At 42.2% G+C, this 25,731-nt stretch overlaps 1 non-coding gene across 1 annotated transcript; it reads right to left on the reverse strand.

Moving 5' to 3' along the window:
- Positions 1–23,122: 23,122 nt before the first annotated feature.
- Positions 23,123–23,195, reverse strand: Trnaa-cgc. The gene has a single exon. It is a non-coding gene; the product is annotated as a tRNA-Ala (tRNA).
- Between the last annotated feature and the right edge of the window lie 2,536 nt (positions 23,196–25,731).

A 25,731-nucleotide genomic window follows, 5' to 3' on the forward strand; every position in this document is an offset into this window, starting at 1 on the left:
TCAGATCATTGAATTGCCTTGTTTCGAGTGAACTTTTGCATTGATGCATTAACCCATCTGTTACACGTTATTTGATGGGCAAATTATATAATTACAATATGTGAATTTTAGGCCATCACTTAGCTCATTTCTGTTGTGTAAAGGAAAGTTGATCAAATGTGGCCTTTTACTGGTAACAGGCAATAGACAGTTGTGCAAGGCCGTTGGAGTTATAATATTTAAACCTCATCTTCAAGGTTGATTAGTAAGCTTGAAGGTGGCATGTACTGTGCATGAACTGATTTCTAATATTGGTTTGTCTTACAGGTTAAAACGTGATTGTTCTAGCTTTCAGTAAATCATCTATTAAAATTAGGGAAATCTGTTCTGGGAGTCTACTGTCACCACTTTTTTACCCATCTAGTAGATAATGAGTTCAGTGAGTAAGCATTATTTAATTTAATGATGGATACCACTGATAGTGGGCACCTTTGAGTCACATTAAGTCGTCTTTACTGGATTGTCTTTCATGTACCAATCTTTGCTAAACCTGAGTTAGGCTCGTTTCTATCTTCAGGTCGTGAATCATAAACGTTACTTTTTTCTTCTGCTGCTTCATAGGGTTTCTAATACCACTATTTGCTATTTGGCTGTTTAAATAAAATTTTTTGAAGTGTGACTAGCTCCACCATGAACTATATCTAAACTTTAAAAAATTTGTGTCACTGTTTATTGTAAAGGAGTAATTTCATCATTTGCTCTTTCTGCTCTGCCCATTTTTTAAAAATTTTCTGTGGACAGTTAAAGAGTTATTCTACCATCACCTTTTTTTAGTCCCTTTAAAATTTAATGTGATGGACTATGAATTATTTAAAAAATAAATTAATTTCATTCACCTCAAATTTATGTGATGAGTTAAGAAGAAGTCTGTTTTTTAATGGGACTCTGACAATTGTCTAAACCTATTCATCCATTCCAATTATTGTTAGAAATTGCTAGTGTGTTGGGTATTTCGCAGTTGTAACAAATTCTTAATTGGTTCAAAGAGCTATGTATTTCTCTAACGACTATATTGTCAAAGTTTTGGTTAATTAATTTGTATTGTCATTCATCTACATCCACACGATTACTCTGCAGTTAACAGTTAAGTGCTTGTCAGAGGGTTCATCAAAACACCAGGCTATTAATCTATCGTTCCACTCTAACAGTTCACAGAAAAAACGAACCCTTAAATCTTTCCATGCTAGATCTGATTTCTCTTATTTTATTATTATGATCATTTTTCCCTATATAGATGGAGCCCACAAAATATTTTCTTATTGAAATTTCATAAGAAGATCCTGCCATAACGAAAATCACTTTTAATTCAATGACTGCAACCCAAGTTCACGTATCATATCCACGGCACTCTTTCCCCTATTGCGCAATAATACAAAACAAGATGTCCTTCTTTGGGCTTTTTTGCTATCCTTCGTCAATCGTATCTGATGCAGATCCCATACCGCAAAGAAGTACTCCAGAAGACGGTGGATAAGCGTAGTGTAAGCAGTGTCTCTAGTAGCCCCATTGCATTTTTTGAAAATTGTTCTGCCAATAAACCGTAGTTTTTGGTTGTTTACCTACGACATTATCTACATGACTTTCCATCAGTTACTGCGAACGATGACTTTTCTGACAGCAAATCACGAATTCGTGCGCACGCAGACACGATACTCCATAGACTTGAAATTTGATAAGAAGATACTTATGAGGAACCATGTCAAAAGTCTTCTGGATATCTATGGAATCAATTTGAGATCCCCCGTCGATAGCACTGATTGCTTGGTGAGAATAAACAGCTAGTTGTGTTTCACAGGAACGATATTTTTAAAATCCGTGTTGGCTGTTTGTCAATAAATCATTACCTTCGAGGTAATTCATAACGTTCGAGCGATATATATGTTCCAAAATCGACGTTAGCGATATGGGTCTGAGATTCAGCGGATTGCTCCTATTTTCTTCCTGGGGTGCTGGTGTGACTTTGGCAACTTTCCAATCTTTAGGTAAGGATCTTTCGTTGAGCGAGCGGTTGTATATGATTGTTAAGCATGGAGTTACTGTACCAGCATAACCTGAAAGGAACCTCACCGATATACAATCTGGACTGGAGGTCTTGCTTTCTTTAAATGATTTAAACTGCTTCGCTTCGCCGCGGATATCTACTTCTAAGTTAGTCATTTCGACAATTGTTCTTGATTTGAAATCCTGAATATTTATTTCTTCTTCTTTAGTGAAGGAATTTCAGAAAACTACATTTAGTAATTCTACTTTAGTGGCACTGTCATCAATAACGTCAGTGAAGATAAGGAGTGCGTCTTGTTGCTGGTGTACTTTACATATGACCAAAATATTTTTGGGTTTTCTGCAACATTTCGAGACAGAGTTTCGTTGTGGAAAGTTTTAAAAGAATCTCGCATTGAAGATCACGCTAAATTTAGAGCTCCTGTGAAACATCACCAATCTTGGGTGTTTTGCGTTCATTTAAATTTCGCATGCTTTTTCAGTTTCTTCTGCATCAGTGTGATGACCTATTTTAGGTGTGATGGGGATTCGGTACCATCTCTTATTAATTTATTTGGTATATATCTCTCAATCTCTGTCGAAATTATTTCTCTGAATTTAAACCACATCTGCTCCATGCTTATATAGATTGGAAGGAGCTGAGACTCTCTCTTACGAAGGCGTAATTTTGATATTTATATCTTGTATAATGCTACCTTTTGTTTTGGCAAATAAAGATTTTAGTGGCACAGCACCGTACTAACCTCCGTGCCCGTTCCCCACTCCTTGAATCAGGAAATTAGATTCTAAACATAGTACATTAATTTTGCTGTCTGAGCAGCAAAATTAGTGACGATGGTTGAAGTACAGAGGATATAAGGTGGATGCTGGCAATCGTAAGAAAAGCGTTGAAGACCACAAAAACAGCAACTTTTTGTCATGATATGAAGACAAACTGGCTCAGCACCTAACAGTCCTTCATTTTACGAGATGAAATAATTATGGCACGGTGTTTTAAGATTCTGAGTAACCACAGCTCTTCCAAATACATTATAACGAGTAAATGTAAGATTACAACGTGTTTTCAGGTTGACTGGTTTATTCATTTTTTCCAATGACTATCCAGTCACAGTGCTATGTTATATCACACTAGCTGACAAAAAAGTGGAATTTAAATTTATTCCATGTTATATGGATGTTGTTTGAGGTCTGCGACTGTACTATAAGATTATGCGGAATAATTTATACTGCTGCAGTAACTTTTCATTAATATTTTATTAGCACAATGCATTTCGGCATCATGTATCATCAGGTGCATTATACAGTTACTTATACATCAGCTGATAGGTTATGTACATTAGCTGTGTGTGCCTGTGGGGCTAAGAATCGAAAAATAAACTTGTGTGGAGGGATAAATCTGTTACTGTGTGTACATTATGTGAATAGCATGATGAGGTAATATATTAATACGTTTACTTAGATTTCTGTTGGCGACTTCATTTTCTGGCACACAGAGCACAGTAATAGGTAAATCAAAACTTAGGATTTTCACAAACATCTGTTTACATCTTTCCAAAGAGTTTTAAAAATCAAAGATAAACTACTTGCAATTTCAAAGACTGTTAACATCTTTCCAGAGAGTTATAAAATCTAAGCTAAACTACTTACAGTTTCAAACACAGTAATATATACCTGTAGTAAAGATGAGGACTTTTATCTAGATGTATAGGCAATATGGAGAATTTTACATGGAGACTTAATGAAAACTATTCTGTCAATGCACCTGATGATGGCAGTATGCTGCGGAAATGTATTGTGCTAGTAAAATATTAGTAAAAAGTGACTGCAGCAGTATAAATTATTCCACATAAAAAAGTGGAACTCCTAGATGGGGAGGAAGAAACAAAAACAAAATTACAATTTGAGAGAGTATTTGACGTTAGTTCAGTGATTACACGTTAGAGTCAAATTTACGACGAACTTGGCAGTTTGAGCCCTTTTGTCAGAACAACTTTGCAGCCACTCTTTCTTGAACGCATGGTCTGATTCTGCTGAGAATGGTGTCATAAAACCATTGTATCCTCTCCTGGGACAAGCTGACCCACAGCTGTTGTAACTGGTCCTTTATATCCCGGATACAGGCACTGCACCGCAGTTGACGCCCGAGAGTGTCCCACACGTGCTGTATTGGGGACAAATCTGTGGATCCTGTTGGCCATGGGAATACCTCGGCATCGAGCATACAGTTCATAGCGACATGTGCCCTACTCGAAAAGTGCACCACGATACTGTTGCTTGAGAGGTAATACACGAGTACGCAGGATGTCTGTGCTACGTCGTTGCGTCGTCAGAGTTCTCTCAGTCAGGACCAAAAAACACACCCGACGACTTCCCGCACCATTATGCCGGGAGTAACACCGCTGCGCCTCTTCAAAACATTGGAAGAACGGGATTTGTCCGCAGGTCGCCGCCATACCTACCGCCATTGGCCACCCGGGGTAATACAGAATGGCGATTCATCCCTGAAGACAATGGGACGTCATCCAGCAACGCCCCATGCTCTCTAGTCATGACATCAGTCAAAAGGTAGCCGTTTGTGTTGTGGTGTTAACGGCAGCCTACACACGGGACGGTAATTCCCTAGTACGACAGCTGTTAGTTTCTGGCCAATAGTGCGGGATGACACAGAGTGTTGCACAGATTCCGTTACTTGTTCTCGAATGCCAGGTGCAGACCTGAAGGGGTTACTTTCTGCTTGTTGTTGCAAAATATAGTGATCTTTCCTTGTGCTGGCCAGAGGTAGCTGACCGGAACATTGATGACGATCATTCCTGCTCTCAAGTTCCTTCGCAGTCCAATATCGGACCACTGTCACACAAATCTCGATATCGTACGTCCCGAACAGTCGTTCAAATGGACAACCTGCACCACGCAAGTAACGAGCAGCCCTTAGTGGTTCGCCATCAATTTTTTTATCTTAAATTTCTTTGTGGATAATGCCCTTTTGGCATATCTATTATTTCATAAATGACATATAAGTACTGCCGGTCTTTCACGATAATTCCGTACTTATAATTGTATCATTTGTTTTTAGTCATAATTCTGTGACCATGTTATAGACCATTCTTGGGTTTAAATTCTGGGGATGACACTCCCAGCAGTGTCGAAACCCGGTTAATTCGTTAAAAATTAGTGACCGAGGGCTGTTTTCTTTTAATTGTATCTCTAATACATTCTGGTAGCCGTTTTACCTGCCACAGAGAATTATTACAACTGTAATCATTAACTTACCTCATAAAGGTGTATACGTATGCGAAGTCATATTGACATCCGACCATGTCATCGGTGAGCTCCACTTTTTTGCTAGGCCGTGGATTTTAGTGTCAGTACAGTCATTGTACGTCAATTTTAACGGCTGGTTTAAAAAGAAATGCGAGAGGCAGTCAAACAGTAATGCCTCCTATATTTTTTCTCATTAAATAAAGTTGGTCAAGTGAAAAATTTGAGTTTGGCGCTATTCTGTAAAGCTTCTTCCCCAGTCCATTGCAGTAGTATGTTTGTGTCAACAGACGCCAGTACTGCAGCCACTTACAAAATGGCCGACATCGATGTTAACATTAGCGGTCTGTTGTAGTATTCTTAAATGCAATAAGTGAAACGCCCATTCGCATTCATGGAAGATTGAAAAATGTGTACAGCGGTAGAGAAGTGGATATCAGCACTGATAAACGATGGGTTCGTCGCTGTAACGAAGCTGAAGGGCAACCACCGTTGGCTGACTAAACACAGAGTGGCAGGCTGGTTGCTACCACAGTGACTCTCCAACAACATTCAGTGGGGGCGGTAGATGATTTGCATCGCATTATCTCCCTCGATAAGGTCAGTGGATGACTATTATTCAGAAACTGGGATTTTGAAAAGGTTTATGTGACTTGGGTATCAAGAACGTTAACCGATCAGAACAAAGAGGCAAGATAAACAACTGCCTCTCAACTCTTGCAGCTCTTCCGTTTGGAGGGAGAGGAGTTTCTGGAAAAAATACCTGTGACTGGAGATTAAATATAGAGGCATTTTTTGAACCAGTATCAAAGAGGCAGCCAATGGAATAGCCTCAAAGGAACTCACAGAAGGAGAAAAAGTTCAAACGTGTGTGAATGGCTACAGTATTCTAGGATGCAGAGGGTGTGATTATGGTTGATTTTTAGGAATAGGGGTGCAAAGTAAATTCAGTCCAATACGTCAGAGCCCTCAAACAGCTTAAAGAACATCTTCAGAGAGTTCGCCCAAAAAAGGCTATGACAGATGTTATTCTTTTGCTTTACAACGCGAGACTACACTCCAGTCGTAACACCGCTGAAGGGACTGTGAAAACTGAATTGGAAGCCTTACCTGGCACCATTGTACGTCCATCTGTTCGAGCCGATAAAAGATCATCGTGGGTTCAAAAATGGTTCAAATGGCTCTAAGCACTATGGGACTTACTATTTGAGGTCATCAGTCCCATAGATTTAGAACTACTTAAACCTAACATCACACACATCCATACCCGAGGCATGATTCGAACCTGTGACCACAGCAGCAGCGCGGTTCCGGACTGAAGCGCCTAGAACCGCTCGGCCACAGCGGCCAGCGATCATCGTGGGATTCACTTTGAAGATGAGAAGGCCGTAATTATGATCGTGCGTCAATGGCTTCAGAGGCAAGACTATATACACTTGAATACATGCTCCTGGTAGAAAATGGACCAAACCTGTAGAAATGGACGAAGATCATATTGAAAAGTCGTATATTAATCGTCGGTGTTGTGGTTTTCAGCCTACGTGGTTGCAGTTGAGATTCTCGACAAATAAAAGGAAAAAAAGGCATTACTTTTTGACTGACTCTCATATATCCTGACCTCATATTTTTTTATTCCGTTTCGAAGTTGTATAAGAACGGAATCCAACTGCGAACATTTTAACTATATTCGTTTGAAATTAATTTATTTTGGCTGCTCATGACTTCTATGGTCAGCGCCTTATTCATAGAAGCAACAACAGGAACAGTTCCGCACAACCCCCAACGATCACAACTTAAGGCAACAGGAAGAGTGTTCATTTGAAAACATAAAGTCTGCTTTTGTGTTTTTATCCATTCCGAGCATGTTGTTCGTATGCAGTGTGATTGTTGTGCGCCTGGTATTCGCCTTTTATTACAGGAATGACATTTTACGAGAAGAAAGCTTCTCCTTTTAGTCCACTCATTTTGAGCCACAAGGGGGGATCTGTGATGATAAACTTTGTGTTCTACCTTACAGCAAGTCTTGTTATGGGTGAAGCCCCGTCAGAGAGGTCCACTGCATGAGCGTCTAGGGAAGTGATTCCAGTGGTGCTTTCCCGTTGCCTTCCACTGATGATGATGAAATGATAATGAGGACAACAAAACACCCAGTTCCTGAGCAGATAAAATCTCCTACCCAATCGGGAATCGAACCTGAGCCCCTTGGCGTGACAGACCGCCGCGTTGACCACTCAGCTGTCGGGGCGCTGTTATAATAGATTAGAGAAAATGAACTTATTTGCCAAGATCGTTGATAAATAACCTTTATTCATGACAATCCGTTTCGGTAATCGATGTTACCATCTTCAGATCTAGACAGTTATTAATGGTCTTGGCAAAGAAGTTTATCTTCTGCAACCTAATTCTTTTAGTTTTATTGCCATTCTTGCATACGATCGTTTCTGACGTGGGAGCTGTTTTGGCCAGAGGTCCGGCTCCACATGTGGGGAGTCGTTGGGTGCGCGCGCCGGCTCTCCTTATAACCGGGGCTATTAATAGCTGTTCCAGCGCCGCGACCGCGCGATCACTGCGAGGTGGACGCGGAGGCCGCCGAACCCTGCACAGAGCTGTCCTCCACACGTCACAATGTACCTTCGCAGTCGAGAAAGTCCGGTTCAAAGATGTGGCGCAGCCATCACAGCGTTAAATCTCTCTGTGGCGATGGAAAATCCCTTTGATGACCATCTCCTACAACAACCACGTAAAAAATCTGCAGATTTGCAAATCACTTTTGGTGTAGACTTTGGAGTATGTCAAAAATCCTTACTTTTAATCAAGACCAGATTCAATGAGGTGTCAAAACACTTTGATCACCTGCGATTTCAGTCTTTCTCGGCATATTCCACTGATGAATTATTCTCGTGTTATCAGGCGAGTGGGAGCGTCGTCTTGTCGCTACATTTCAGTGACTTGCCATGGGTTCCCCCCCTGGCCCCAGGTATTGCCAACTTGTACTTGGAGCACTTTGAAGATGTGGCACTGAACACCGCCCGCCATAAATCAAAGGTGCTTTACAGATAGGTAGACTATACTTTCGTAGTGTGGCCCCAAGGCAAGGAAAAAACTACAGGAGTTCCTACGCCATCTCAATGGCATACATGAGAGCATCAAATTCACAGTGGAAGTAGAAGAGAATGGCTGCCTTCCCTTCTTGGATATTTTGATCAAGAAAAACCACGACGGTACCTTGGGACACTGTCTACAGGAAGAAGACGCACACGGACATATCTCAATGCTCGGAGTTGCCACCATCCAGAATAACGTAACTTAGTACTGAAAACCTTAGTACAAAGAGCTAGGTCGGTCTGCGACAGCGAGAGACTGCCGCGTGAGTTAGCACATCTGCGTGAAACCTTCCGTAAGAATGACTACACCGAGACAAAAATAAGACACGCTTTGCGTGCAGACGAAGCAAAATGTGTGGCGTTTCTGCCGTTTGCTGGACCGCTAACATCCAAGATCGCAAGAATATTAAAAAAGCACGAAATAACGACCGTCTTTCGCGCACTGAAAAAAGTCAAAGATATACTTGGCTCATCCAAAGACCAACTGGGGCTGCAGACGCCGGGAATTTACAGTATTGAGTGCGAATGTGGGATGGAATATATCGGTCAGACACAGCGATGAATCTCCCAGCGCTGTACTGAACACATCAGGAACGTACGACTAGGACTGACAAACAAGTGCGCTGTAGCAGAACATAGCATTATCGAATTCGGAAAAGAAGCTGTGCAGCGCCAACGATTTCTGGGACTCGATCTTCAAAGAGACAGTGGAAATACGTCTGCAGAACAACAGGGATAGCGGTTTTCAGCTGAGTGCAGCGTGGGATTCCCACAATTGACCAAATACTTCAGGGACGCTCCGATCTGAAGGTAGCGACGTCCGCAGACAGGTTGGATAGCCATCGGGTCTCGACGGCGGGCCGTCCTCATCCCCCCCCCCCCCCCCACCCCGCCTGGACCACCACCGACGGGGTACCCCCTTCCGGAGGAATGTGATTGGCAGGCCTACAGAAGCGAATGCGGCCAAGCAGCTATATATAGATATGCAGAACACAGCACCCCGACATTCCCACAAAGTGGTGGTTGAAATTCAACGCCACAAAGAGCCAGGCAGTCGTTTTCACTCGAAGACATCTGCCACCAGGGCTTACGCCGCTCGAAATCCTGGGAGAACCATCCCATGGAGTGGGAAGGCAAAATTCCTAGGGGTTACCCTAGACCGCAGGCTCACCTGGAAGCATCACATCCGTGATGTGAAAGGGAGAGCAGTAGGACGCCTCCGCGTCCTGTGTCCGCTGCTAAATCCGCAGTCGTCATTGCCATCGCAACACGGCATCACGCTTTGGTTTGCCCACTGTTAGAGTATGCGGCCGTGGTCTGGGGGAAAGCCGCAGATGCTCACATTGTGACTCTGCAGGGGTACAGAACCGCGCCCTGAAGACTGCTATGCATTTTCCGAGGCGTTTTTCGACGCGCCAACTTCACGAGGACATCGGGATCCTGCCTCTCCGAGACAGGTTCCGCGCCATCGCCAGGAAGTTCTACGAGAAGACTGGACGCTCTCGCAACCGGCTCATCCGTGGACTGGGCCAACCACCTCATCACAGGCCAACCACGCTTTGGCCTGACCTGCTGAGGGATTAAGTTTTACTAATCCCTCAACAGAGTGTGTCATTCTCTTTTTCAGGTTACACCAGACAGGACCAATCGACAAGAGTGGTAATATATATTTCTCTCTCTTACAGGAACCGCAGGAATGACAAATTTTTGTCTAAACTGCACCGCCACGAGCCAAGGGCAGGCTCGTCATTCCAGCGTCAGCGTCAGCACCCCGACATTCCCGCTCACGCTGCGGAGGGGTAAGCATCGCTGTTGTCGCTGTTGCTACTCGAGATGTCGGGACGCGGAAGGGGACCAAAGCTGCAACCCTAGCGGAGTTGCTGCTCACGCTGGCAGGAACGTCCGGCAACAAGAAGAAGAAGACTGCAGCGCAGTGCTTTCGCTGCCAAAAGCTTGGCCACGTCGCCAAGCACTGCAGCGCCGCAGTTGAGTGCTTCAAGTGTGGGCAAGCACATGACACACGCGACTGCAAGATAGAGAAGGACACCCCTTGTACCTGCGTCAACTGCGGCGACGCACACGAGGCGAACGCCCGCTCCTGCGCCTACAAGAGGAATTGGCGCGGACCGGACAAGAAGAAGACGCAGAAGCAAGTGACCACCACACATGAAGAGGCGGTCTCTTGTACAGAAGAAGTCGTTTCCAGGCGTCTAAAGGACGCTGTACAAGAAGCCATGTCCGCCTTCAAATCCGCCATGGCGGAAGAGAGGGCGGCCATGTTGGCGGAACTGGGCGAGGCTCGGCGTCAGATTGCTGTGCTGACGCAGGAACTTCGCTCAGCCAAAGAAGACTCCGCCACCAGAGGTGACACCGCCACCCACACGACTCCTGCACGAGAGAGGGAGTTCGTAACGGTGGCCACGCAAACCGGCGAGCCTGCCGAAGGGGAGGCGACACAGCAAAAGGACACCTAAGCAGCTGCACAAGAGGAATAAGAGAGGGAAGAAGTACCACTCCTCCAGCTTCCGGACATGTACAGCGCAAGTGCTATAATGAAGAAGATTGATAGTTCGCTTCTCGACGGTACATAACCCCACCACGAAAATCCCTATCCTTTTGTCCCACCAAACCATCCAAAACCACCACCCCCACATCAACCAGTTGGTTATCCAGAAGGCCTTGTAGGACTTTCCAGGGAGGATTATGAGCTGATACTACCCTATCTTTACCACTCTGCAGATGCATTGTGTAACCATTTCTCTGGTGTACGGAGAAAAACTGAAGACGGAATACGTTACGTATGAACCCAACACCGAGGAACAGTACTCAGCCACTAGTAAGAAGAAAAAGAAAAAGCGTCACATCGACAAGAACAAGAAATAAATTTTCGGCACTCCTTGCCAGTTCGAGATATAACTAAACAGTCCAGAAACAAGTTTCAACAAATTCTTAGGGGAGTAAAGGCCAACAGGTCACAAACTTCCACTCGACCTTCCTCACAGTGAGCAAAGTCAAAAAGGAGCCGCCAGCCAGCATCCCGACAATTCGCCAGAAGATGATGGTTACGAAACCCACTGAAACGTTGCGACAAGACGACGCCACCACTCGGTTGATAAGCCGAGGAGAATTCATCACTATGATCAACTGCTTTGTAGCGTGTTGGTCCACCTTGAGAATAAAAGCATCATACCATTTTCTGGATAGTGTGGGTTCGAGTCTTTTGTAGGACTTTTTTATTTGGTGGTCTCAGAGCCAATTTTTGTTTTCTGTGGCATGAATTTCGAAATAAAAGGGCGATGAAAAACATTTATTGGTGTCGTATTACAGCAGTCCTTTCTTTTCCTGATTATTTCTGCATTTCCTTCTTGCTTCTATCACACTGGAGATAAGATTAGTCACCCTAAGGGGACGTCACCCTAATATGGTGTAGCACCAACTTCAGCCTCATTTATGGTCTCAAATCAGACAAGGACAGAGTCCATAAGTTTCTTCAGCTATGCCGCATCCGGCTGACACCACTCGATGGCGATTAGATGCCGCCGAGTCGTTGTCATAGCGTCAGAAGATTACAGCGAAATGCAGCAAGATCTGCGGAGGACTGAAGATATCCGAAACGAGCTAAAGTGCAATGGCCACATAAAACTAATTGTAGGCTAATCAGACGAGAGGCTGAGTTTCATTAGAAAAATCTTAGGAAACTGTAATTTATCCACGAAAAATTAGCTTCCAAAACATTTGTTCCATCGATTCTTCTTAGCCCAGGCCAAAATTCCAAAGTAACCGCTGTCCATTGACAATGCTTGGTGTGGTGTATGACTCTTGTAACTTAACGCGACCGACTGAGTGTGGCTGTTAATCAGCACTCTGTTGCTCGAGTCGAGTCTGGTTAAGACGATGTGCTTGTGTGCGGTATTCAGATGTAGCTGCTAATTTGACATGAACATCCGCGCCGCGTGTTGTACGCTTTAAAGTTCCACTGCGAAACGATCAATGTCTTATGGTGCAATGTGGAGTACAATGACACCCCGATTAACGTACCTGGTTATGCGCAAATCAAGAGTTACGTAGTTACGTGCTTTTTTTTCTTTTCTTTTTTTTTTTTTTTTTTTTAACACAACTTTTCCCCCATTCTGCCGACACTGTGTTCGCCTTACGACAGGTTCGTACGTGTTTCGAGCGTAATCGTTTTAGCTACGAAGCTGGGTTCATTGATAGATTCTATGTCGTCCAAACGAAGTAGAATTGATTCATTCCCATCAAACAAAAAAACAAAATCATGACCCTCGCAACTTAATAATATTATCAAAGACTTCGATGCAAAAATTAAAATTTGTGAATTGGCAAAGAACTTCTACCGGAATCAACAGTCACAACGATTATTACGATTGTTATAAAAGACAAAGAAAAAATTTTCTAAGTTGTGGAAAATGCTCATTTTTGAATGTGATAACCAAGTAAGATTCAAAAATTGTCTTGCTGATAAGAACATGGAGTGCTCTCAAGATCAGCCTTTTGAGGAATTGAAAGAACAAGTTGGGAAGGCGACCGAAGATGAAACGTTTAAAGCTAGTAACGGTTGGTTTAGCCGAGTCAAAAGTCGCTGTAATTGGCATAGCATCCCAGAAACTGGAGAGGCTGCAAGCGCTGATAGAGACTGCATCGCTCTATCCAGAGTGTCAAGATAACTAGGAAAATTATGGGGATTGCCTTTGATTTATATTTTAAGACCGTGCACTAGACCACAAGGCTATAAAGGAACGAGAGTCTCCATCCATAATTATAAACGTCAGCCAACAAAGATCCTACATTAATGCACACATATTTTGTTTATTACGATTTTTGTGACTCTCCTCACACTACCCAAAACAGTTTTGACGATAATCTCTGAATTAATAAAAGCAAACAAAAGATTTTTAATTTCAGTTAAACATCCACTTTTCTTTCAGTACATGTAAATTGAAGGTGGGGAAGGGAGAAAGGAAAGAAAAAGAAGCAAGAATCAGCAGAGGAAATTGCAAATTATATCTTTCAGAAAATTATTAAGTGGTTCTCTGCAAATGGACTACCACTAAATTTTGAGAAAACACAGTTTATACAACTCTGTACAGTAAATGGCATAACTTCATTGATAAATATAGACTACGAACGGAGATCTGTTGCTAAGGCAGGATACTCAAAATTTCTTGGTGTGTGCGTTGATGAGAAATTGAACTGGAAGAAACACATCGATGATCTGTTGAAACGGTTAGGTTCAGAACTTGTGCTATTAGCGTTATTGCTCACTTTGGTGATAAAAATATCAGTAAATTAGCCTACTATGCCTATTTTCATTCACTGCTTTCATATGGCATCATCTTTTGGGGAAATTCGTCATTAAGAGAGAAAGTATTCATTGCACAAAAGTGTGTGATCAGAATAATAGCTGGAGTCCACCCAAGATCACCTTGCAGACATTTATTTAAGGAACTCGGGATATTCACAGTACCTTCGCAATACATACATTCATTTATGAAATTTGTCATTAATAACCTATCCCAGTTCAAAAATAACAGCGAAGTGCATAGCAACAACACTAGAAGAAAGGATGATATTCACTATTCTGGATTAAATCTCACTTTGGCACAGAAAGGGGTGAATTATGCTGCCACAAAAATCTTTGGTAATTTGCCAAATAGTATTATAAGTCTGACAGATAGCCAACCAACATTTAAAAGCAAATTAAAACAATTTCTGAATGACGACTCCTTCTACTCAATAGATGTATTCTTAGATATGTAAAAAATTAATTATTTTGTGTAAAGAAAATCTATGTTAAAGTGACACGTTTCACATCATTACGAAATGTCTTATTCATGATCTATGGAACAAGCATTAATGTATTTATGTATGTATGTACTACTGATGTCAGCTGATTCGGGATTTGACGTGGAATCAGCGGCGACGAGTGAAAATGTGTGCCAGACTGCGGTTCGAACCCGGGATCTCCTGCTTACTACGCAGATGTTTTAAGCACTGCGCCACCCAGACACAGCGTTTATGGGAACTGCACGGACCATCTCGACACGCCTCTCGACCGAACCAAATTCCCACCAACGCCATCTATTCGCCAGTCCTTGTGCATGTTCTCCATGCTCGATACTGTGAGATTCCCGCAGGACGTCGGATGTAATCATGCATCCGCATTGAAGAAAAGGGATTCGTTGCCCATCAAAGCGAATCAATTACGTTGTTGTTGTTGTGGTCTCCAGTCCGAAGACTTGTTGATACCGCTGTCCATGGCACTCTATCCTCTGCGAGCCTCTTTATCTCCAAAAACAGCTGCAACCTACATCTTTCTGAATCTGCTTACTGTATTCGTCTCTTGCTATCCCTCTACGATAATTCACCCCCAACCCCCCCCCCCCCCCTACACACACACACACACACACACACACACACACACACACACACACACACACACACACACACTTCCCTCCAATACTAAGTTGATGATCCCATAATGTCTCAGAAAGTCTGCTATCAAATGATCCCTTCTTTTGGTCAAGTTGTGCTACAAATTCTTGTCTGCGCAGTCCTGTTCAGTACTTTTACATTGGCTGCGTGATTGACCCATCCAATCGTCAGCATTCTTCTGTAGGACCACATTTCGAAAGCTTCTATTCTCTTTTTCCCCAACCTGTATACCGTCCATGCTTCTTTTCCATACATGGGTACACTCCAGACAAATACTTTCAGAAAAGACTTCATAACACTAAATACTATATTCAATGTTAGAAAATTTCTCTTCTTCAGAAATGCTTTTCATCCCACTGCCAGTTTACATTTTATATCTTCTCTACTCCGACCATCATTAGTTACTTTGCTGCCCGAATAACGAAACTCATCTACTGCTTTAAGTGTTTCGTTTTCTGATCTAATATCCTAAATTTCCCCTGCTTTAATTCGACTACATTCAATTAACCTTTTTTTCTTTTGTTGATGTTCATCTTATATTCTCCTTTCACCGTCTATTCCGTTCAACTGCTCTTCCAAGACCTTTACTGTCTCTGACAGAATTACAATGTCATTGGGAAATCTGAAAGTTTTTCGGGTGTAGAAAAATATCCGCTACCAGTCACAATAAAAGGTTATTTATTTGTCACACGACCGGTTTTAGGCTTGCGCCCATCTCCAGGTGTTTATACATTCATTTACATGTTTATACTGTTGTAAATGAATGTATAAACACCTGAAGGTGGGCGCAAGCCCGAAACCGGTCGTCTGACAAATAAATAACCTTTTATTGTGACTGGTAGCGGATATTTTTCTACACCCGATAAAGGAACAGTCACGGAGTTCGACAGCATCCACTATGGATAAAATTCACTCAAAGTTTTTATTTCTTCTCCCTGAAGTTTAATTTGTACTCCAGTTTTTTCTGTGGTTTCTTTTACTGCTTGCTCAATATACAGATTGAATTACATCGGCGATAGGCTACAACCTTGTCTCACTTGCTTTTGAACCACAGCCTTCCTTTCATGCCCATCGACTATTTTTCAACTGCCATCTGATTTCTCTACAAATTGTAGATAGCTTTTCGCTCCCTGTATTTTATCGCTGCTACCTACAGAATTTCATAGACAGAATTCCAGTCAACATTGCCATACGTCTACAAATGCTATAAAGGCAGGTTTGCCTTTTCTTGAACTATCCTTTAAGATAAGACGGAGGGTCAGTACTCCCTCGTGTGTTCCCACGTTTCTCTGGAATTCAAAATGATATTCCCATTTCGGCTTCTATCATGTTTTCCATTCTTTTGTAAGGAATTCGTGTTAATATTTTACAACCATGTCTTATAAAACTGATAGTTTGGTAATTTTCACGCCTGTCAGCAAGTGCTTTCTATGGAATCGGAATTACTACATTATTCCTCAAGACTGAGGGTATTTCGCCTGTCTTATACATCTTGCATACCAAATGGAAGAGTTTCGTCATGGCTGGCTCTCCCAAGGCTGTCAGTAGTTCTGACAGAATATCGCCTACTCCCAGGGCCTTGTTTCGACTTAGATCTTTCAGAGCTTTGTCAAATCTTTCTCGCAGTATCATATCTTCCAGATCACCTTCATGTACGTCCACTTCCGTTTCTGCACTATTGCTTTCAAGTTGCTCTCCCTTGCATAGAGCCTCTACATACTGCTTCCGTCGTTCCTTCCTTTGCCTAGGATTGGTTTACCATCTGAGCTCTTGATTTTCCTGCAGCTGCTTCCCTTTTCCCTAAAGGCCTCTTTCATTTTCCTGTAAGCGGTGTACCTTTCCCCTCGTGAAATATTCTTCCAAATCCTTGCATCCGTTCTGTAGCCACTTCTGTGTAGCAGTTATGCCCTTCCCGTCAGTTTCATTTTTTAAACGTTTGTATTCGTTTTCGTGTGCTTCATTTGATGCCTTTTTCAATTTTCTCCTTTCATCAGTTAAATTCAACATCTCTTGTGTTATCCAAAGATTTCTACTAGGCCTTGCCTTTTTACCTATTTGATCCTCTGCTGCTTCACTATTTCATCTCTTAAAGCTACCCATTCTTCTTCTACTGTATTCCTTTCATCTGTCCTAGTCAATCGTTGCCTAATGCTCCACCCGTAACTCTCAACAAATATTCATATAAATTCCTTTCAGACTTTTAAAAGCAATGTTTTGGAGAGGTTTACTTAGAATGTCAGCAACGTGTTCTCGATTTTGGTAGTATTGTATGTTGAACCATCCATGATTAGTTCATCACTGATGAAATGATACTTCACCTCAACCTGCTCAGTTATTCTTGACATTTGACCAGATTTCGTCATTGCTATTGCACTTTGGTTGTCCACTTAAAGTGTAATTTTTATATCTGTATTCAACAATTCTCCCATGAAATTCTTCAAAATTTTCTTCTTTTGACAACACTGAGCTGCAGATATGTATTCTGTGGATACACTCTTTCCTGTAGAACCAAGTGATTTGAGCAAATTGTACAAAAGTATACAATCTGTAGTACTTTTTCTATCTTTCCTGTGGCCTTCGAAATTTGCATCGCAGTAAGCCACTATTTCTTTTTCTTGTATTTCTGATGAGTAGAATATTCCACTCCCTGTCGTTGAATTCACGTATCTTAAAGTTCTCTTCAGATTTTGGGCGTATAAGTGATATGGGTAACTCATTGCTCTGTTTTCATAGTTCACTGCATATGCTAAGTGCAGCGTAAATACAACAAACTGCCTGTAGTTCCACGATATGGAACGTTTCACTTTTCTGCACTTATTTCTCCTGTTTCTTCTTATGGTGAAATTGGAGTTGTTAATTTTTCCATTCTGTATCTTTTCACAACTTCTTTAGCATATTTTTCTTGGTGAATATAAACATTTTCTTTCGTTCTTTTGATTTAAAGTCCAAAATACAATATTGGTTCTTCATCGACTGTAATGACAATATTTTTCTTAAGTTTTTGGAGGAGATTTTTCATTTGACAGATGTCTTCTCCAAATGGGTTCCCATTGTCAACATTTATAGCAAGATACGTTTTCTTGTCAGTATCTGATATGTAAAACCAATGGACAGATTTCAGTTGGATGAAGTATTCATTCTTAAGAAACTTGTTCAATTCCTGACTACACTGACTTGTTTCAAAGCATACAGTGCCTTTTTGAGCAGGCAAATTTTCCCAGGTGCCTTGCATCCCTCTGGAATTTCTGTGAAAATTTCCTTTTAGATCACCATTAAGAATTATGACACCAATTGTTGTAATTTTCAAATCTTCTTGCTCAGCAAGTGCAAATAAGAATCTCAGGAAATTAGTTTGTACAACAAAACTAAAAATATTTGCTTGATCTTTTTGATATCCTCGGGCAACCAACCTAACTTTGTGCTTTCCATTATCCTTTTCCTTGAAAATCCATTTTCATATAGTTACTCATTTTGCACGAGCAGTTTCTTTATTCACCAGAGTCCGAGTTTCGTTTTTCTTCAATGATTCTTTCTCTTCATTTATAGTCTTTATCCAGTTTTCCTTGTCTTTGGCTGTGGCCGAGCGATTCTAGGCGCTTCAGTATGGAACCGCGCTACCGCTACGGTCGCAGGTTCAAATCCTGCCTCGGGCATGGATATGTGTGATGTCCTTAGGTTAGTTAGGTTGAAGTAGTTCTAAGTTCTAGGGCACTGATGACCTCAGATGTTAAGTCCCATAGTGTTCAGAACCATTTGAACCATTTGAAACTTGTCTTCACCTTCAATGCATTCCTTGTATGTGAACATGACATAATCATCATTTTTCTTTGGCAAATGTGTTTGAGGGTTTTTTCCTGATAGATCTTTTTCTAGGTTGTTCTTATTTCTTGCGTCATAAAATTTCCAGTCTTAGGATTCCATATGACAAAGCCACTGTTTGTATATCCTACAAGAACACTTCTTTCATCTCTTATACTCATTTTTTAAATACCCAAGTCATTTTGTGAATACCACAGAAAAAAATTCAATCTTGATAATTTTGTCTTGTACCATACCACATTTGAGCTGCAGTCACGTCAATAGTTGTAGCATGACTTTGTTCATGAGATAAACTGCAGTCAGAACAGTATAGCCCCAAATTGGGTTTCCAATTCTTTAACCAAACAACATGGTCCTTAATTTGTTCATGATAGTACGATTTATTCTTGCTGCCTTACCAGGAAGTTCTTTAATAGCGTAGTAAATCACTGTAGCTTCCTTTTTACATCATTCCTTGAAATCAGCACTTCTATATTCTCCTTCTTTGTCATATCTTATTTTTTTCGGCCTTCAGATTGAGATGAGTTTAACTTCCACTTGCGTATTCATTGATGTAGCCTTCATTTTCATCTTTTGTGTTCAGAAGATATACCCTGAAGAAATGTGTATAATCATCAAGACACGTTAAAAATTGTTCTTAATTGAGATAAGTTAGGGGATTATCTTATCACGTACACTAGAGAGAATAATCTCAAGGAATCTCATTGCTCTGTATGACACAGTGTTGAATGGTTTTCATACTTGCTTTGCCATCATGTTTCACAATAAGAAGTGTCACATCATCAGACAGTTTTGGTGTTTTCTTCTTTAGATGTGCTAGTTTTTGTGCCACTGTTTTCTTCTTTTGTGCCATTAGAACTTCTTTTTTACGGTAATTTCCAACGTTAATGATGTACAGTCCATTTTCTGATTTGTTGCCCTACAAAATAACATCTCCATCTTTCACAATCTTCACCTTTTCCTTGTCAAAAGTTCCCACTCGTCCCTTTTCAGAGATGACATTTACTGACAATAAATTTCTTGACAATTCACGGACTTGGGGCGTATTTTCAACAACACCTGTTATGATCCAGCTTCACAAACAAGATAAGAACACATGAAATTTCCGTTTGCAAGCTTAGTTTTAGTATTTTTGCAGCTATTCAAACGTGACATAATTTTCCTTTCACATGTGCTCATTACTTCCACTTTCTGTCTTATCAGTATTCTTTTCTTGCATCAGAAAGAAAAACTGTCTTTGGCGCTTTCTTCATCTTCCCAAGTTCCTCTTTGTAAGAAAGGCAGTTCCTATATTGCCCAGCAGTTTCCTAGATGATATTCACCACGCGGAGGGCACTGTGTTTGGTTCCAGTTTTTTAACACTCGATTACATGGTGACCTGAACCTCCATATCTAAAGTATTTCACCGATTTGTCGTTTTTCTTATTCTGATCTTTCTTCTTGTGCATGCGGATCTGAACGCAACACCTAATTCTTCTTTATTTTTCTTCATTTTATCTTCTTCTGATTGAAGTCTTGATTTCAGATGACGATGTCTTGGTCTCTTCTCAGATCTTATAGTGGAGTTCGTTCAGCTGCGGTAATGTTAAAGCTGGTCTTCTTAGGTGGCGCCCGAGTCAGGATACGGCATGAATCACGCCTAATCTCTTCGGCAGCTTCCGTAGGAAGTTTCAGAACAGCCTGTTCTATTCCACTAATCACATCTCGGATAGGAATGGTCCCAGGTGTAGGAGCAAGATTCAGACCTTTCTCTAGCACCGAAAGTGCAGCGTCGTCCAGCGTTTTTTCCGTGACATCATCATCTTACCTGCTGACAAAGGAAACGCTACTGTTCTCCTCTCACGCACAGAATATAACAGCAAGATGCACAAACTGCTCGACGATCCTGCATAGAGTAAATTAAAAAGTGATCCGACGGGTAGGATCCAGAGGAAGACTTTGGAACTCATCAGAAAGAGCTCGATCCCAGCGCAAGTCGCTAATGGTTTACGTCAACAAGCTGCAGTTCCTCCTAGACTCTATGGCCTACCCAAGATCCATAAGAATGGGGTGCCTCTGTGCCCCATCGTGAGCAACACTGGAGCACCTGCCAAATATCTGACGTCACTATTGGGACCACTCGTAGGCAAGTGCGACCATCATATTCGCAACACTGAGGATTTCATAGGTGGTTTGAAAACTCTTAGACTGCAATCATCGGATCTCTTAGTAAGTTTCGATGTTGTGTCTTTATTTACAAGGGTCCCCTTGCAGGACTCTTTAGAGCTCATTAGTAACAAGTTTGAGGAGGACATAGTGGCACTATTTAAACATGTGCTTACTTCAACATACTTCTTATCTCAAGACCAATATTTTGAACAAGTGGACGGTGTCGCCATGGGGAGCCCTGTTTCTCCTGTGGTGGCCAATTATTTTATGGAGGACTTTGAAGATAAAGCACTACAGTCAGCCACTCTCAAACCCTCTTGTTTTCTGCGGTATGTTGACGATACGTTTGTGGCGTGGCCACACGGACTGGATACTCTACCTACGTTTCTTCAACATTTAAATTCACTCCATCCGAATATTAACTTCACTATGGAAGTGGAAAAAGTTGGCACTTTACCTTTTCTTGATGTTTTGGTACGAAGGAAAGCAGATGGAACCTTGGGACACAGCGTATACCACAAGCCAGCGCATACAGATCTATATTTTCAGGCCACAAGCTGCAATCATCCGGCACAGTGCGGTAGTGCATTACGTACGCTAGTTCATAGAGCGCGTGTGGTATCTGACTCTGAAAGCCTGCCGAGTGAGATGCAACATTTGAAGAGTCTTCCGTCAAAACGGTTATTCTGAGCGACAGATACGTAATGCATTCAGGCCCAAACGAGTTCAGTCTATGGAGCAGAATGAAGATACGAAGACACCCACCACCTTGGCCTTCTTGTCGTACTTTGGTGCCATGTCGTCAAGAATCGGAAGAGTCCTCGAAAGATATGACATCAAGTGTGTTTTCCGACCATCTGCAAAACTGAGGAACCTGTTAGCGGTCGCGCGGTTCCAGACTGAAGCGCCTAGAACCGCTCGGCCACAGTGGCCGGCTTACTTTGGATCAGGTGGTCGAGTAGCTGCTGGGGTATAGCCTCTCATTCTTGCACCAGTGCCTGTTGGAGCTCCTAAAGTGTCGTAGGGGTTTGAAGATGTGCAGCGATACGTTGACCGAGAGCATCCCAGACATGCTCGATGGGGTTTATGTCTAGAGAACAGGCAGGTCACTCCATTCGCCTGATATCTTCTGTTTAAAGATACCCCTCCACGATGGCAGCTCGGTGGGGCCGTGCGTTATCATCCATCAGGAGGAAGGTGGCACCCACTGCACCCCTGAAAAGGCTGACATACTGGTGCAAAATGACGTTCCGATACACCTGACCTGTTAAAGTTCCTCTGTCAAAGACAGGTAGGGGTGTACGGGCACCAATCATAATCCCACCCCACTCCATCAAACCACGACCTCCACACAGGTCCCTTTCAAGGACATTAAGGGGTTGGTATCTGGTTCCTGCTTCATGCCAGATGAAAACCCGGTGAGAATCACTGTTCAGACTATACCTGGACTCGTCCGTGAACGTAACCTGGGACCACTGTTCCAGTGACGATGTACTGTGTACTTGACACCAGGCTTTACGGGCTCTCCTGTGACCAGGGGTCAGTGTAGTGCAACTTTCGGGTCTCCAGGTGAATAAACCGTGTCTGTTCAGTCGTATGTAGACTGTGTGTCTGGAGACAATTGTTCTAGTGGCTGCGGTAAAGCCCAGAGCAAGGCTACCTGCAGTACTCTGTGGCCGTCTTCTTGTGGTGTTGTACACTGTGGACGTCCCGTACTGTAGCGCCTGGACACGTTTCCTGTCTGCTGGAATAGTTGCCATAATCTTGAGATCACACTTTGTGGCACACGGAGGGCCCATGCTACGACCTGCTGTGTGTGATCAGCCTGCAGTCGCACTAGTATTCTACCCTTCATAACGTCATCAACATGAGTTCTTTGAGCCATTTTCAACACAAAGTCACCATTAGCACGTGTGAAAACGTCTGCACACTTACTCGCTGCACCGTACTCTGACATACACCAACACACCTCTGCTTATTTGGACTACTGCCAGCCCCACCGTGCGACGACCGCAGGTCAAATGCACCGCATGGTCACACCCCGAGGTGATTTAAACTAGCAAACCGCTCACCAGAGCGTTGTTTCACCATGTATCAGCATTATCCTTAATTTATCAGCATGAGTGGTTAGGTTAGGGTAGTGGTGTTTAACGTCCCGTCGACAACGAGGTCATTAGAGACGGAGCGCAAGCTCGGGTTAGGGAAGGATGGGGAAGGAAATCGGCCGTGCGCTTTCAAAGGAACCATCCCGGTATTCGCCTGAAACGATTTAGGGAAATCACGGAAAACCTAAATCAGAATGGCCGGAGACGGGATTGAACCGTCGTCCTCCCGAATGCGAGTCCAGTGTGCTAACCACTGCGCCACCTCGCCCGGTGCATGAGTGTAGAAATGCGTAAACAAGAGCAAAACATTGAACAAACTGATTCTTTAGACCAAGTTCAGTCAGAAGATCAAATAAAGGTTACAGACTTGACAGAAGGCCTCAGTTAAAAAAGGTTTACAAATTTTAAAAAAATGTAGGATCCAACGAGATGCTTACTTCCACCATAAAACGGGACATAACAATTTTATTAATGCGCTAAGAGGATATTTTGCGTGAGAATTAAGAATGACTCGTCAAACTACATTTTTAGATTTTAGGAAGCAGTCTACGTCACAATAACATTGGTTTACATTGTTGCAGTGAATAATACTATACTGTAATATGATTTGTTTTATTGTTTAACATTTAATAAATGTTTTTCTCGTAATTACATCGTTTTCTGTAAACTCTGGTCCCAGTTGAACACAATTTGCATGTAGGCCTATTTATACGCAAAATTGGACCCTGACTTGCGCGAATTTGCCTTATTGCGGTATCGTTCGGTCCACCTAGTCCGAGGTATTAATGTATTGCTAAAGTGAGTGTATTCCAAAGTGTATTAGATAAGTAAGGCTTTCAGTAATCTGCTAAAAACGAATGTTCTTAATCGAGCTCGTCATTACCCACTTCTTCGAACTATCAGTAAATGAAATAAATACATCGTAAACTCCTTGAAGTGGAGAGTTGATGTTCTAAGACACGAGCAACGTGTTACTTTCAGCCACATACGTCTCGCGTAATGACCACTAACAGATAATGATAGAAACTGCAGTTCATATGGAGGCTTAGCGATTGTTGTCCTTCCCGTGGATGATTCGTGAATGGGACAGGGTATGGGGAAAAAGATTGAAGTACCTTCCGCCAAACATCGTAAGATGGCTAGTGAAGTGCAAATGTAGATGTAGATGTAGGCGCTGTAATCTGACGCCAATTGAGCAAGGACGTTCGTTGGCTTCAACCAGGGACAGCCAGCGTAAATCCCTGAGATTACGGACATCGGACAGGGTTATGTAAACTGGTTCCGGAACTGGAAATCGCTCGCTTTAAGTGTGAATGGAAATTACGTCGGAGTGTTTGTTACAGTTAGGTACGTGTCGCCCGGAATGTCTGGACCATTTTAAGGTCGCACTTCAATGTCAGCACGAGGACAAACCGGTTCCGTATGCATATGATATTATGATTAATCGTTATGACCTTCCGCTGCAGAATTTAATAAGACCTAGGATTCTTTCAAGCAGTAACAGTTTTTCGCTTTGCAGCTCAGGTGAAATATATCTGTTTGTGGGGTGTATCCTGAGGCTGGTTTTAGACATGTGTATTGTCCACAGAATTTAACATAGGGGGCCGACAAATGTGACATAAACAACACTGCTTCAGACGAAACGCGTTTTCTTTGTTTAATAAATATGCCATTTGAATAGCTAGTGGTTGGTAAGCTTACTAAAAATCAAGTTCAGTCTTATGCCAACAGTTACTGAAGTAAAATTAAGCCTCAGATATACGCAAGGAAGACAGCAGTGTGATAGCTGTCCGTTAGACTCAACCGCAAGTACACCAGATATTATTCGGCATCAAATGCTGATACAGTATAAATCTGATACGCGGGAGTCGACAGTGAGAGTCGTTTCTAGGTTATCTGGTTAAGCGCATGTTCCCCGAAGAGTCGTGGGGAGCTAGTTCATATCAAATTGTAAATGATAATATGATGCGCATTGGTGTTATTTCACGTGTGTCCAAGATTTCCGTTGTGTTCTTCCCATTTCCAGTAGTATCAATGAACAACTACCCGTATACAGATCAGCGGCTTACAGTCCGACTGTCGACAGTCACGAAATGTGGCAGGACAGACAGCAACAACGATGAACGGTAAGTAGGCAGACGGTTGGTACAAGTTTTTGTAGGGGCAATCAAAATTAAAATTGCATTGTTTCCTATTGCGTAGTACTATGTGCCCGAAAACAGTCTTGAGTAGTGATCGAGCCGTCTGGCACACTGAATGCTCAAGAGGCCCAGAATTATTTCCAGACTTCTGGAACAAATAGGGAGATTTAACCTACGATTCTTGAAAATTTTGATGGGACTGGATCCATAGCCATTATGTTATTTTTTAGTATATTCAGTCTACTTGCAATTGTAATTTCTACATTCTCCCATTTTCAAGCATAAAGGGAAGTAAAGGCTCACTACACACAGTTAAGACGTGACACGCAGTACCATGGTTTCCAGCAGCCTGAACAGATTACAACAGGCCACCACGGTGGCTGCACGAACTTTTATATATATACTGTAGATGAAGCTACTGTTGGAATGTTATTTATGTGCTCGCCATATGACTCATTGTCACTCATTGTGTGGGAGCACGCGTATACTTATGCCATCATACGTATTTGCTTTCAGACTGCTGGAAACCGTGTTCGAGCATGTCACTAGTCAGTAGGGGTAGAGGTGGGGGAGAGGGACGAGTGGGAGGGGTGTGGATTGGAGGTTTTTTTTTTTTTTTTTTTTTTTTTTCCAAGTCTTGTGTTGCTTATATAAAGTCTGGAG

This window comes from Schistocerca piceifrons, chromosome 8 (genome assembly GCF_021461385.2).
Source record: "Schistocerca piceifrons isolate TAMUIC-IGC-003096 chromosome 8, iqSchPice1.1, whole genome shotgun sequence".
Lineage (NCBI taxonomy): Eukaryota > Metazoa > Arthropoda > Insecta > Orthoptera > Acrididae > Schistocerca > Schistocerca piceifrons.